The sequence below is a fragment of the Pogonomyrmex barbatus genome, unplaced genomic scaffold (genome assembly GCF_055798465.1).
Source record: "Pogonomyrmex barbatus isolate J1 unplaced genomic scaffold, ASM5579846v1 scaffold8, whole genome shotgun sequence".
NCBI lineage: Eukaryota > Metazoa > Arthropoda > Insecta > Hymenoptera > Formicidae > Pogonomyrmex > Pogonomyrmex barbatus.
Genome location: NW_028297182.1, coordinates 5355899 through 5370263, shown reverse-complemented (window position 1 = coordinate 5370263; position 14365 = coordinate 5355899). Strand labels below are relative to the sequence as shown.

Genomic DNA, 14365 nt, shown 5'->3' with positions numbered 1-14365 from the left:
CTAAGATTTTTGCGGCGGCACGATGCGGGCCGCAAAAATAGTCGACTCCGTCGGAATCGAATCGCATGAAATTAATGATCCCTGAAAACCGGCAAGAGTCAACGGTGTCGCAAGTCAAAGATCACTCGCGTCCATATCCAGCCGCGACCTTAAAATTCCTTCAGTTCAATATCGCGCTCTTATCTCCTCCGCGCACAATCCTCACGTCGCGTTCGCCTTCGCCTTTTTGTCCCGCGTGACCGTTAAGCTCCCTGCTAAATTGACTAATAAACTCTACCGTTCTATGACATAATATTTCTGATCCTCGCTTGGCTCTTGACCTTTCGCTAAATTATCATTCATCGTTATGTTAATTGCGACCGCGGCGTAAACTCGCGGAAAATTACGCTGTATCTTAAATGAATCCTTCCACTTGTATTTGGATAGATGACGCGCGAAGATGTATTCACTTTGTATTTACGAAAAAAAAGTCGAGATTAATAATTAATTAGTTTCTAGAAAATTACACGCGTCGTGAGCATCTTACGACGCGATGTGGCATTAAAGATGACATTTTATTATATAAGCACAACAAGCGGTACAATCGAATTACTTAACTTTTTTCAAAAAGGATTGATGTAAAAGGTTGATTTTAATTAATTACGAATTCTAAGACAGTCCGGAGTTTAAGTATTTTCAATGATCGACTAATGCAAGGAGATATCGCGAAAACTCGAATTGTCTAAACAGGATTTAGATCTGGCATGCGAAAAATGTATATAGAAGGACTTTCGTTCGACCGGCCGTGGTAAAAAGAAATGTCGAAAATTTGCGAGCTAGAAGAAATCGACTTTTACGGGAGCTAGAATGTATATGTATAATCGATCAGGAATTATCATTCGCAATCTATTTGGGATCAACCTTGCTTTCATTACTCGCATTCCGCGGCTGTTACTGAGCAATACAATGACTCTCCATGCATAACTCATCCATATTTTAATATCAATAACATCACGATACAATGAGATCTAAATACAGTAAGTGCAAATATAATAAGTATAAATATAGTAAGTGTAAATATAGTAAGTGTAAGAACAAATAAAAAAAAAAAAAAAAGAAAAAGAAAATGAAAAAAAACTGTTTTTTGAGAATTATTTTTATTTATTTTGAATATCATTCAATTATTAAATAAATTATTAAAGTATTAAATAAATCATTATTATAATTATAATATGATTATAATATAATTATAAAATACACATAAAATACATTAATTATAATTTAATTAGAGTCAATATCATTTTTTATTTTTTCATATATGTAAAATTACAATTATTGTAAATTTTTCTTATTCCAATATAAAATTTTTATCATTTTGTCAATTTTTAATATTGGCTAGGCTTGAAAATGAACTAAATGTCAGTGATATTTGAAAAAGTGATAAGCTTTTAAATCTGTGATACAAGAGGAAAGAATTCACGAGCCTCGAGGTTTGATTAAAAAAAAAAAAAAAAAAAAAAAAAAAAAAAAAAAAAAAAACCAGATTAATGCGATTGACAGTTAACTCTTTTATCTCATTTTATCATTTTATCATTTACATTCTAACGGGCCTTGTATTGCATAAACTAGAGGAAATTTTTTTAAATTACAGAATATAGATATATAATTTTGTTAGTCTCAAACGGGAGTAGAACGAGACAATTTATAAAACAATTTAAAACAGTACGATATGTTTTTTTTTTTTTTCATTTACATTACGTTATCTCGTTATCTCGTTTCTTTATGATATACTTTTATATATGTTGCAAAATTACCATACCATAAAAAAATTACTTTTCACTTCACGTAATGATCTTGAAGACAAACTGAAATAATTTATATCACATTTTTCACGATACGATAATACGATATACGAAAAGTTGCTGTTGCGTTAGTACAGCTTATGATTCATGTTTTGTGCCAAGCACCGAAAATATCACGCAATGCTGCGGGATTGAAGAGAAGCCGACGTTCGGACACGCATCTCGTGGATTTTATTATTCGCTAATGATCCTTGGATGATGGTTGGTGGTATTTCGATCGGTATACTCGTGTCTAGGCTCTTCTTTCGAATTCATTTCTCCCGTTCGTGAGGAATTGGCCTAACGAGAAATAAACGAGGAGAAAGAAGCGTGCAGGCGGACGGAGTTGGTGGAAGGATAAAATTGGCGTAGCCGTGGCGGGACCGTTTTCGCCAGGACTTTCGAGGTTCGTCGACCCGATTTTCTCGCGAATGAGAGAAGCGATCTTGCAGAACAAGAAGAAGCGAGGGACGACCAGTCGCAGACTGGTGTGATCAAGGCAGGAAAGAGGGAGCGTCGACATTGTTGACGACCTCGAAGAAACACTCGTTCGTCGAACGAGAGGAGTCAGCAGATCGTGTAATCAGATGCTGGACTGAATTATATCTATTATATGGAACGTTTATGGCGCCGATAAAGATCCGAAGTGCACTTCCTGTCGGTCATTACGGCGGAGGACGAGAATATTTCGAGCGATCGATGAAGCCGATACTCCACGAGTGTGATAATAATTTGATCGGCGCGAGACGATCGCTCTCTTAAGTAGGCGCCGACAACTCGACGAGGGGCAACGATGAAAATTGCTCTAATCGTAATTGCAATTACGCCGCACGGTTGACATTCGCCGCGTATTGAGCATGACGTAACGACGTTTCGTCGTAATGATCCTGCAGCAGAATTTTCCTTTCGACGATCCACGTTCGATCGGAAAAACGGATCTATCATTTACGCATTTAATATGTAAATCGATCAAAATCGTTATGCAAATAAACATTCTTCTTTAATATTTAATCTTGAGAACAATTCGCAAAAACCCAATGGGTCATCATCGAATTATTTAATCTGTAGGTCAAACGATTCTCTACATGTTGGGTTACCGTTCGCAATGTCTCTTTCCCCATATTTTCTGTTCTGGATTCCTGTTTAATTAAGCAGGAATCCGTTGATTGGGATAATGGATGAGTAATCGATCTGTTTGCAATTATTAGAAGTGACTGAATAACATCGAATTAATTGACGATTTATTATACCATAAATTTATTGCCTCTATGTCTTTGTAATTGTGTGTAATTGTGTTATAAATTGCTTTGCTTGCTTTAAATAAAATAAGCTAACCGCTCATATTACGTATTACGGTTTATCGATGCTATTTTTTAACCCAAAAAGTATCACCTCTGTTTTTTTTCTATATATTTACTTAAATTATTTTTTATATTTCAATAAAAAATTATTATTAACAATATATTAATTTTTTCCGACTTATCAATATTTAAAAATGTTATAAATTTACACCTATTTTCTAATAAAAGTGAGCGGAAAGTCTAAATAAAAAAAAAATTAAATCAATTAAACAGACTGAGACGTGAGATTAATTTTTCGCCACTGTCTCGAGTGAGTAAAAAAAAAAATCAGATCTCAGGTGACCATTCTCGGATTAGATCTTCATTTTGAAATTGAATTTCTCGGAAACGTTGTATGCCGTTCGTTGCCGTTTCTAATGGCTGACAAGTCTTCGGATCATTGTCGAAAAGATAGACGGTCGCTGCTATCTATAAGCGGAGTCGCTTTAAGATTGCCCGAGGCCACGATTCTTGGCTTTATCAGCCATTTGTCAAGCTCATCCCACGCGATCCGCTCAGCGATTTCGCACGGAGGTTACCTAGTATCGCGATACCGTGCCGCTCATTCGACTAACACCTACACGTGGACGGGTGCACGTGCACCTTCTGCGTCACTCTGAAATTAATAATGGAGCGAGGATATACGCGGTCTGCGCACGGTCATACCGCGGAAGCACGCACCGATCGTTCTACCGGGTGTGCTCTTTGAGCGGGAACGCGTCGATCCGCGCGCTTATCGATGAAAGCCAAGTGCATCCTGCGCACTGCGAGAATACATTTTTCTTTTTTTTTTTTTTTTCGCATACTCATTCCACCGGCAGGCTCACTTCCCTATTGTACAATAAGAAAAATGGCTCGCGACACGAGTGTTCGCCCGAGTATCCGAAGCTCCTCGTCTATCGCACGTGTATCGCGAAAAAGATAATTGAGAATTTCGCCTTCGCGCTTCGCGATACAGGTGACAATAATAATGTACGATTACGCCGCTACGATAATCCGCACCGTTCGTCTTACTTAGATTTTATATAACACCGGCCGGATTAATAACGTAATTGTTAGTTTCATATTCCATCGGAGCGAGTCTCGTTCGTTCGCGATGGAATGAGATAAGTGTTGATTCGCTTAGCGAGATAAAAACATGGAGCGACGGAGCTTGTAAAGTGAAATTCGTTTAGATATTTTTACAGCCGGGAGGCGGGGAGGTATTTTTGTATCGCCAGTTACATTAACGCGCTCGACTTTGATATTTTTATTCGTGCGGAGATGGATCCACGAGCCATCGGCTTTATCCTTATATTTGTATCAACCTCCGTGTAATTTTTTTTTTAGAAATTTTCAAGCTATAGATAAATCGAGTTCAGAAAATTCAAATATTTCTCTAATTTCGGAAAGTAACATATGACCAAAGTCATCGCGAATGCGAATTAGATATGAAAACAGATATAGGATTAGTTTAATGCATTAAATAACACAGATTAATTCCAGAAGACTCATTTAAACAGAATTTTTAAATGAGGCTAATTTTAATTGGCTGCAACTGGCCCTGAAACTTTATATCTACCTGAAATTGCAAATATTATATATTCATTTTAATTAAAGGCTCATTTCTTAACGCCAACAACTCGTTGATTAAGATAATTACTCGTGACACTTCCGAAGCTAATTTACCGAAAGTTACTACGCGCGGACTCTTTGATCTCGGAGCTCCTTGATAAATTGAATCCTGAATTATTAGGAAGCATCGCGATATCGCAAGCCAGCTGATTTATCTCGCGACGCACGCGAGACGGGGAAGGGAGGAGGAGGAGGAGGGGGGGGAGGGGCGGAGAGAGGCCGAGGAAGGGAGGCGCGCATGCATTAGCACGTGGCTCCGCGGCCACTTTGCAATTTATAACCGGCGATGTTTCTTCGTTCTGTTCGTTTCTCGCGGTTTCTCGGCGGATGAGGATTCGGCGCCAGGCTCTCGTCGTCGTTTATCGATCGGTCTTTCGCCGCCGTATTGGCCGCGATTCTAGATGAGAAGTACCACGTTGCTAGACGCGTTGCGAGAGATGAGCCGTAGAATTGGAAGACGATAGATTGCACGGCAGATGCAATCTTTCTCTTTTTGTTCTTGACCTCCTCGCGGGAGAGAAGTGCGCCACTCCGCTCGCTAATATCGTGGGCGGCGGATCGTGGTGGTAGCGGTGATATTGTGTCAAGGAGCTGCGAGGCCATCACGACGCGATACGACGCGTTTCTACCCGTCGTCCGTCACGAGCTGACGAGCTGACGATATCACCTGACGCGACGAGACGTAAGACGTGACGCGCCGACTAAATCGAGTCTCTTCTACTTCACTTGGGGACTCTTTGCACGCGGGAGCCGCAAATTTCTCGAGGATTCGCATGCGAAATCGCCGCGTTGCTTTCACAAAACTCATCAAAATTTATTCATAATATACATTTTTTATACGTTTTTAATATTTCAATTCCGCTGAATTGATTAGTATATAATATTTCATAATTTTATAATCGTAATAAATTTAGGGGGTTTATATTTTGATAAATTTATTACGATTATAAAATTTTTAGCAAAAGAAACTTCTCTTTTAACTTTCGATGTTGATATGGATAATTTGATAAAAGCGTACATATTTTTTTTTTTCGGTGTGTAAAGTTTTAATGAAATTTGTTGCAATTTCTAAATTAAGCTCAAGATGGTTAACGGGTGAAGATATGAGAAAGTATCTTTTATACAGGAAAGAGATTAGGATTAAACTAATTTTTTAATAAGGCATACCTTATTAGCTCATGAAATCTGTTGATGAAATCTTGGCCTCCCGTGCAAACATGAATACAAACGACGCATCCGGATAGGTGCAAATTTGCTTACCTGTAATCAGAAAATACGTAAGAAAGTTTATTAAAGAGATATATAAATTTCAATTTAATTCGCAAGTCAGCTGCTCATATTTATCTGATTTTTTTCGTTTGCGTTTTTTTTATTATTATTACATCTTAATCTTAATCTCTCTATCTTGCGGCAACGTATCCTCCGACTGGCAACAGATTCTTTATATGATAACGTATCATGCATGTCGCATCATAAGTTAAAGGATATCTGCGAGGACGCAGCCGCTATTACGTAAATTCTCTTTCACCATTAATTTCGTTACTCGTGTCTCGATATTATCGTGGAGGCAATATATACATTTCCCTATATATACATTTCCGCCTTCGTCGGCGCATTTAAGCGAACGTGGCTTTGGATCCGCGCGATGCAATTCGTATGCATCCGCACGAGTGCAATGTTTATTCGCAGGAGGGAAGTCGTCACTTGGCTCATGAGTCATCCGCGCAAAGGATTGCGCTGCACCCTGGATGCACGATGACGTGACGAGATATGAAAATTCACCTAAATGGCGGCAAGTTTGGAAACGGATCCTAAAAGAGTAAAGATATGATGATACAAGTTGTTTTTCAGCTTTTGTTATCGCGATGCACGTTAAAAGGGCACACTAAAGATTTCCATACGATTCCATAATGCATAAATTACAAGATCAAAATTCTCGAAATGATCTTGATCTTGATCGCGCTTTTGTATAATTGTAATTGTTGACTATTGTTGTAATTGTGTCATACGATAACGCGGCCATGTTAAAGTACGAAAATTTCAACAATATGGCGAAGCGGGCACGAGAGATAATCGTGATACAATGGCAAAATACTTAATAAGACGCCAACTTGAGGGAGATATTCGGAGATTAAAGTGGGTTCTGCGGAGGCTGAAGTGAGAGGTTTGCGCCGCGCATTGTGATGGTAAGCTTCATTGAAACGAAGCAATATTAAAAGCATGGGCATCTCGTGCGCTCGGTGCACACAAGCCCGCGCCGTGTCTCGCGCAGCTATGAGAGGATCATCCCGTCGTCCTTTTACCCGTTTGCACTTTTTATCCCTGCGCCCTTTTGTACTTGCGAAACTTTTGCATCTGAACGATCAGGCAACAAGGGAAAGAAAGGGAACGAGCGCGGCGCTCCGACGCGAGCTCTCGCGTTAGAACAGGACGGCAGGAACGAGAAAACAGGTCTCATTTTTCAATGAAAGGAAAGAGGGCACGACAGCAAACCCCGAAGCTTTTACCCATTCTTTACTTAGCGTACGATTCTACGATGATAATGCGACCCTTTTTTGATTGCCTCTCGCCCTCGGCGCGATAAAAACGAACGATGTTCCGCTATGCAAATTAGATTCTATGCATCCAATTATCTCGAATGCTGGAGATGAATTACGAGAGGCGCGAGCAAATTTATTTTCACGACACGACTACGTAAGAATTACTTTACCATTCTGGGAGAAATAGCGGCATTTATTTTACGATAAATTAATTCTGATCACCGGGCACGGTGTCAGTAAGAAATTACACGTGACATTGTCTCTTCATTAATATTTATTTTGTTATACAGACAGTAAATTTCAAATCGAGAGGAAATTAAAATTTATGAATTTATGATGGAAAAAAATTTAGGAATTTAAAAAGTAATGAAAAATACTTTTGTACGTTTATTCATACATCAAATTTTCGTCTTTGTTTTTGGATGTTCATTTTGCAACATTTGAATTCGTATAATTCGTATAATTATGGTGCAATTTATCAGAATACCAAGCCTCTCTTATATCAATCTTAAATCAATAGATTCTAATGAAGTGTTTACGAGTACTCGTATTAAGAAAAAACTCGTGTTATTGCCTACTACCGTAATAATTTAGTGATTTCTCTAACTACTCGTTGCTTACTTGCCGCATCGACGGTTGCATTTTGACCTTTTGTCATAATTGTAATTTTCCAGGCTCTTCTCGTGGTAAAAACAAAACACTCGAGCCCGCTATGCAAAGTGAATTGCGCGGATTTTGAAACAGCGGTAAATGTCGGCGAACGGACGGTCGGACACGACTGAGTGAGATCGGAAAGCATTCGCCAATACACGTATGGTAATGATATGGTCCTCGAGAAATATTTATTTATAGTTTTCGAATAAACCAAACGCATACACTTATCTAAAGGATTCCTTTCAAATCGATACCCATCTCAGCAATGCGAACGTTATCGCAAGAGTGAACTCGAGTTCAATATGATTTTCATCGTTTTACAGAAAGTTTTTTTACAAGTGTTTTATAAGAAAATTTTATAGAAACAAAAAATATTAATAAAATTATAAATAATTAAAAGTCTTAATTAAATATTTTATATAACAAAAAATTTTATATAATGACAATTTTATTATAACTCGATGGAAAAACAAAAAAAATTGGAATGTCATGGTTAAAAAGTGGTAAGAAATTATATTGGATTTTTATATTTTTATTTTTAAATTGCACGTAAAGGTACAATATATTAAGAATATGATAATTTGAAGAAAAGTCTCAAGTCATCGTTCTTCGCCAGGATCAGATAGAAAGACGTTTCTTCGCGTTTCTTTCGCTCAATGTGACGGGATAATACGACGAGGAAAAAGTTAATGCAACGCGCATCGCGATGTGAAGTGATTTGTTGTTTCGTCTAGACAATCTAGAAACAAACATCACACCGAGTTATTCCGGGCGAGCGTTAAAGGTTAAGGACGTGGGTTCGATAGCCTGCAAATCTTGCGAGGGGAATAATAATAATAATGATCCTAATAATAAGAAGAACGTCTGTCGTCGACGAATTTGCTCGAGGACGACTGCATTATCCTCTTTCCCATTACCGACTTTTTCGACAAGTGAAAGGAAACCATCGTCGCGACGGTAAACACGCATCCTCGGTGTTACGCACTTCTAAAATTAAAATCGACCAGTCGTTTGTAACGATCGGTGACGAGAGCTCGGCTCGCTTGTGTCCTTGAAGGCACGTTACTTTGCGCAAACTTAAGTTTCCTTAACCTTCCCTCGACTGTGTTCGAGTAATTTTAATGAGAATGTCTACACACCGAACAGTAGTAAGGAAAAAATTCTTTATACCGCTTAGCATAGAAATAATAATAATAGAGAAAGTATAAACGTGACATAGCGAGTTAAAGAAAGGAAAAACAAAAAATAAAGTATTTACTAAGTATTTTAAAAATTCATCGATCGTACGATAAGTAATTTTATGATAAAAAAACATTTTATTGTAAAATCGAAAATGTAATGATAATTAGCGTGCGTTTAAAAATCACGGTTTGAAGAACGGTAAGAACGGTGTTCGTGTCACGCACTCCGATCGTTGCCACGATCGACGTATAATATATATCTGCGGAATTTCGCGCGCGGGATTGAGACAAACTGCGAGACTTGCTCGACGGTCCGTGAACGCAAATCGATTCGGTGGCGACACGTTAGTAACAATCGTTAGGTAGGTCGTCGAGTCAGATCGGTGTGGCGCGGCGCGGCGCGGCACGGCGCGGCACGGCGCGGCACGGCGCGGCACGGCGCGGCATGGCGATTTGTTAGCGACCGATCTAACGCCAGTTTTCTAACTTTAATGGCCCGTGACGGCCCGCGATTACATCCAGCTCGGTTACGTTCGCACATTTCGGTGCGTGGGCACCGTGAGCGCCGTGAAATCGGCGCGGACTCGCCGCGACCGCTATTGATTCGCCGACGAAGGAGGAAACTGATCGCATGAGAGATTCTTTGACGTTGAAAGTTCTAATTGAGTTATCGCGGCTTTAGGTGTATATCGTCCCCGAAGTCAAGTTTCCTCCTACAATCGACTGCTCCATGCCACTTTGTCCCCTCCCCCCCCGCTTCCCCTCTCTCCTGGTATCTTAAATATGTTCGCATAGTTTATTAGAGGAATTTTTAATGAGTTGGACGAGTTAAGGAGACCGATTTCTATTAAAGGTATTTTAATTAATTTTCTCGCTTGTTAAAAATATCATGTACAATTACAAATGCGAGATTACGGTCGTCGATCCGAGTCGTGAAACGGTACTTGACGTTTCCGTCCTGTCGCGCGCGTCCGTGATCGAAAGTCCACGATTGCCGGCGATTTAGAAACGCGCGAGACGTTACGGCTGTCCTTGCGTCGTTAATGCGAATGGACGCAGGTACATACATTCTAACTGCCGGCTATTATATGTTTCTTTTTTTCTCCCCACTGAAGACCAGATCGCGGCCTAAAGAGGATCTTAGAGGAGGTTCGGCGATTAAGTTTGCGCACGTGCGACATGAGCCGTGTCGTAATATCTCATATTAAACCTCTGTAAATTTAATACATGACACTTTAGTCGCGTGATTTTCACACAGAATGTCGCTCGATAGGAATAAGTGCGAGACGATCAATGAACAGTTTCGCTTTAATCGGATTTTTTTTCAATCGGAAGCCTTTAATTTTGATGCTGAAATGCATACGTGCCACATAATCCCGCGAGGTGGGGTGTAATATGTTTCTGATAAAAAAATACTATAATTTTCGAATAGAACTTCGAATACAAAATTAGAATTTTTTTCATTTGAATTACAAACTAAATTTTTTTATTTCGCACTAAATAGCGTTGTTTTGTAGTTTTATGTCCGATTCCGCGTAGAGTCCTGAATACAAAATTAGAAATTTTTCATTGGAATTACAAACATAAACATTTTTATAATTCCAATATTTGTAATTCCAATTATTCCCAATTCCAATAATTAAAAATATTAATTATATATTTCATACAAAACAGTTTGTTATAATTTGATGAAAAATTTAAAGTCATATTCAAGAGATGATTATACACGGGGGAAAAAAAAAAAAAAGAAAAATCGTACCGGACTTTATTTGTATTAAATAATTGCACTTTGTCTGACTCGTGGATTCCTTAACAGGGGGGTTATAAATCGTGCATTAATCTTGGAATAACACCAATCCGCCGTTGATCGGTCGGAAAACCGCGCTTACGTGCGACGAACGGGTGCGTACCCGTTTAATGGAAAGTCCGCGATTCTCGCGGCACACAACGGCCGAGAGACGTACGCGTGTCCTTGTGTCGTTAACACGATTTGACATTACTCAACGCGATATGCCGGCGTGTGAGAGAGCGTGCTTACATTATCTTGGCGACGCCAAGTAAGCCAAGTCGGCGAGTCTCTCCGCGCGCGCTTGCAAAATCGTCGCTACACCTCCGTAAAAAGCCTCGCGAAAACGTTCCTTCGCGTGAAAAATCTAGCCAATGCACATATCCAGTTGGGGCGAGGGGCGAGGGGGGGGGGGGAGACCGTTTTCTTTTCCTCGCCGACAAAATCGCTCTTATGTCGGATAAAAAAAGGCATGCAACAATCGCGATCGGCACGACAGCGCTCGATGTTGTAACATTCATGTGTAATGAATTGAGCATATGTTCTTTTGTGAAACTTAATTACCGCGTTATTTAATACAAATTGAAAGATCTCGATAGCTCAGATTCGAAAGTGCTTCACACTCCTCGCTCGCAGTTACACAGTTTACAAATCTTGATTTGACAAAGGTAAAATAAATTTAAAATTCAGGATTTATACGCAACGGTGACAACTATAACATTACAAAATATAAAAAAATATAAAACTATATATAAAAATATAAAATATAAAAAAATATATATATATATATATAAGTCTCGTCCAAATTTTTATGAAACGTTGAGAAGAGTATGGATGTTATGAGTCTTAAGCAAAGATAGATTTCAAAACATTTTAGATAGAGACGTGTACTTATTGAATTATGCAATTAAAAATTAGTCATCCTGATCGCAGAGTTTCGCAAGAGTAATCTTGGATAATAATTTGCGATTAACGCAAAAGCAATGCGGGCAAGCGGAAGGATGCGACGAGAGACCTTGAATTTACGTGATAGTAAATTACGCAAGACTGGGTCTAGGCTCGGCGCCAAAATTTCGCGCGATATGTTGCCCGACTTTACGAGAAAACCGAGATCGGGCTTTCGAAACAATGTCGAAATGCCCGTCTCTTTAAACAGATATTCTTCAAAGTCGCTCGCAAACGACGTCGTAAATGATCGCAGAGAGATGATTCTCGGGTATTTCTGGACTTCCGGGTCGTTGAGCGGTCGGAAAAATTCTTTTCAAAAGGATGAACGGAATTAGAACATGTCAGCTGTCCTTCACACGATTTCGTTTCGTTAGTTAGTTGGCTAACGATAAATAACAGAAATAATTCAGATATAAGCTTATTTATTAATTTACAAATATAATCTTACAGTTGTTTGTTGATATTAGATGCTGGATTTATAATTATTTATCTTCGTCGTGTTATATACTCATATTTTCGTCACTTCGTATTTAAAAAAAGTAAAGAATGTAAAAAGTTTGGAACTTATTACAAATCAGCTCGAGAGATAACGCAAAAAACGAGCGCACATTAATCACATTGAAATTGGATCAAGGTAAATCGTAGCAGATTATATGACAAGTATTAAATCATGACGAGAACTATCTTTATCGATATTCATAGATTCCCGATTGTAGAGGCTCTTGGAAAAGTAGTCTTCGGGAAAAGAGATTGTCGGTTGGTGGTAAAAATGCTAATCGCATTACAGAATATCACGCGCGTTTTTGTGGGAAATATGCGGGAGCGTATTTATAGGATTAACTTCATCGCCGGGAGAGACGGATTGCAGTGTCACACGCGCTGCAGGCCTCGCAGCCAATGAATGAGCCACGGTGCAAGGACACGGGTTGCAACAAATCGAACGTGCCCCAGACTCTCCGCTCTCTTTCTTTCCTGCCCCCCCCCCTTCCCTCCCCTCCCGCCCCCCCTCCCCCGAATTAAAGCGCTCGCGCTGCCGCTTACTCGCGATTCGTATCAAAACGTGCAACGTGTTTACACACGCCGAGAGAAAGGGTGAACGATCGACACCAATATTTCTTCCAATATTTCTTCCAATATTTCTTCTCGCTAATTAATTCAAGAAAGCACTAGCACTCTCTCACTTCTCTCGGTAAAAGGTGCCTGTTAAGAAAATATCAGTGAAATATGATGATATTTCTCTCGTCCTTTTTAACATTTGAAGGGCGGTATATTTCTGAAAAAAAAAAAAAAAAAAAAAAAACCATTTCGAAAGTTTATAAAATTTTTAGTGATTTTTAGTGAGTTATTTAATTTTATGTAAATAATACTATATTGTTGCTACGCTGCGAACTGCGTCTTCAAATACTATTTTTCTTCGATAACGGAAGATCGAAATCATGTAATTTAATTGTCAAGGCCGAGTTTCAGTTTTTTTTTATTGATATAAAAAATGCCTTTTCTTAATGTATTCGTATTATAAAGCAAGAAAGTATCAACGGTTGCTGAAAAAGTATCTCGGTAGCGTGAGAACTTAGAAACGCAAAGCACTTGTCCTTACCTTTCATGCCGATTGAAATGACTGGTATTAATTATCTGTCTTACATTACGCGACTCTATCACCTGGATTGCCATGCATCTCAAGTATATATTCGTTCCTTCAAGAACTAAAAGATCACGAAGAGGTCACAATCTTAAATATTAAACTTTGACAAAATTTAAAAACAAAAAAGAGATATTTCTTAATTAACATCTAACACATATTATTATTTAATAATATTATTCTAATAATATTAATAAAATATACAGCGTTGTTCCTAACAAACGAGAAACAATTATTCATTGCTAAAATTTTTATAAATACTAATATTTTTTATGATATACGTCATACGATACGAGAAATATTATAATTTTTTAAATCAAGAAATAACTCAAGATTAATGTCCTAAAATCCTAAAATCCGAACCTAATCCGATCCTATGTCTACGTCCTTATTCTAAAATATAATCTTTTGTCTAATGGCCTGCTACATTGTGTCAAAACTGTAGTATCGAGAGGAGATCGTGTGACCAATCGCTATGGCTTATCCGATTGTCGACTGGTAAACGGAAGGTGTGTACGTTGATTGGCTAATTAAGTATGCGACATGATTGGCGGTTTGGTATTTAGGAAAGGCCGGCCGACCAATGTCACAACCGTTTGAAAGGCACTAGAAATATCCATAAAGCGCAGGTGAACAGACTCCCGATCGTTCCTCTCTATTATCCAATCTCCCAGATCAACGACGACAAAGGCTGATGATTGTCAAGCGCATGATCACCCTGTGACGAAGGCTGTTGCAAATCTCGATCGTGATGATCGTAAAATCATCGGCGATTATTATATTACATTTTCTTCAAGCGAGAATACCAGCTAAGAACATTCGTATTCTCATTTAAGAACATTC

General features: G+C 38.7%; 1 protein-coding gene and 1 long non-coding RNA gene across 6 annotated transcripts in view; one reads left to right on the top strand and one right to left on the bottom strand.

Moving 5' to 3' along the window:
• Positions 1-14365, bottom strand: part of LOC105427769 (uncharacterized) — a 138512-nt gene that overhangs the window by 85554 nt on the left and 38593 nt on the right. The window lies entirely within an intron of this gene.
• Positions 1-14365, top strand: part of LOC105427720 (uncharacterized) — a 34866-nt gene that overhangs the window by 1088 nt on the left and 19413 nt on the right. The window lies entirely within an intron of this gene.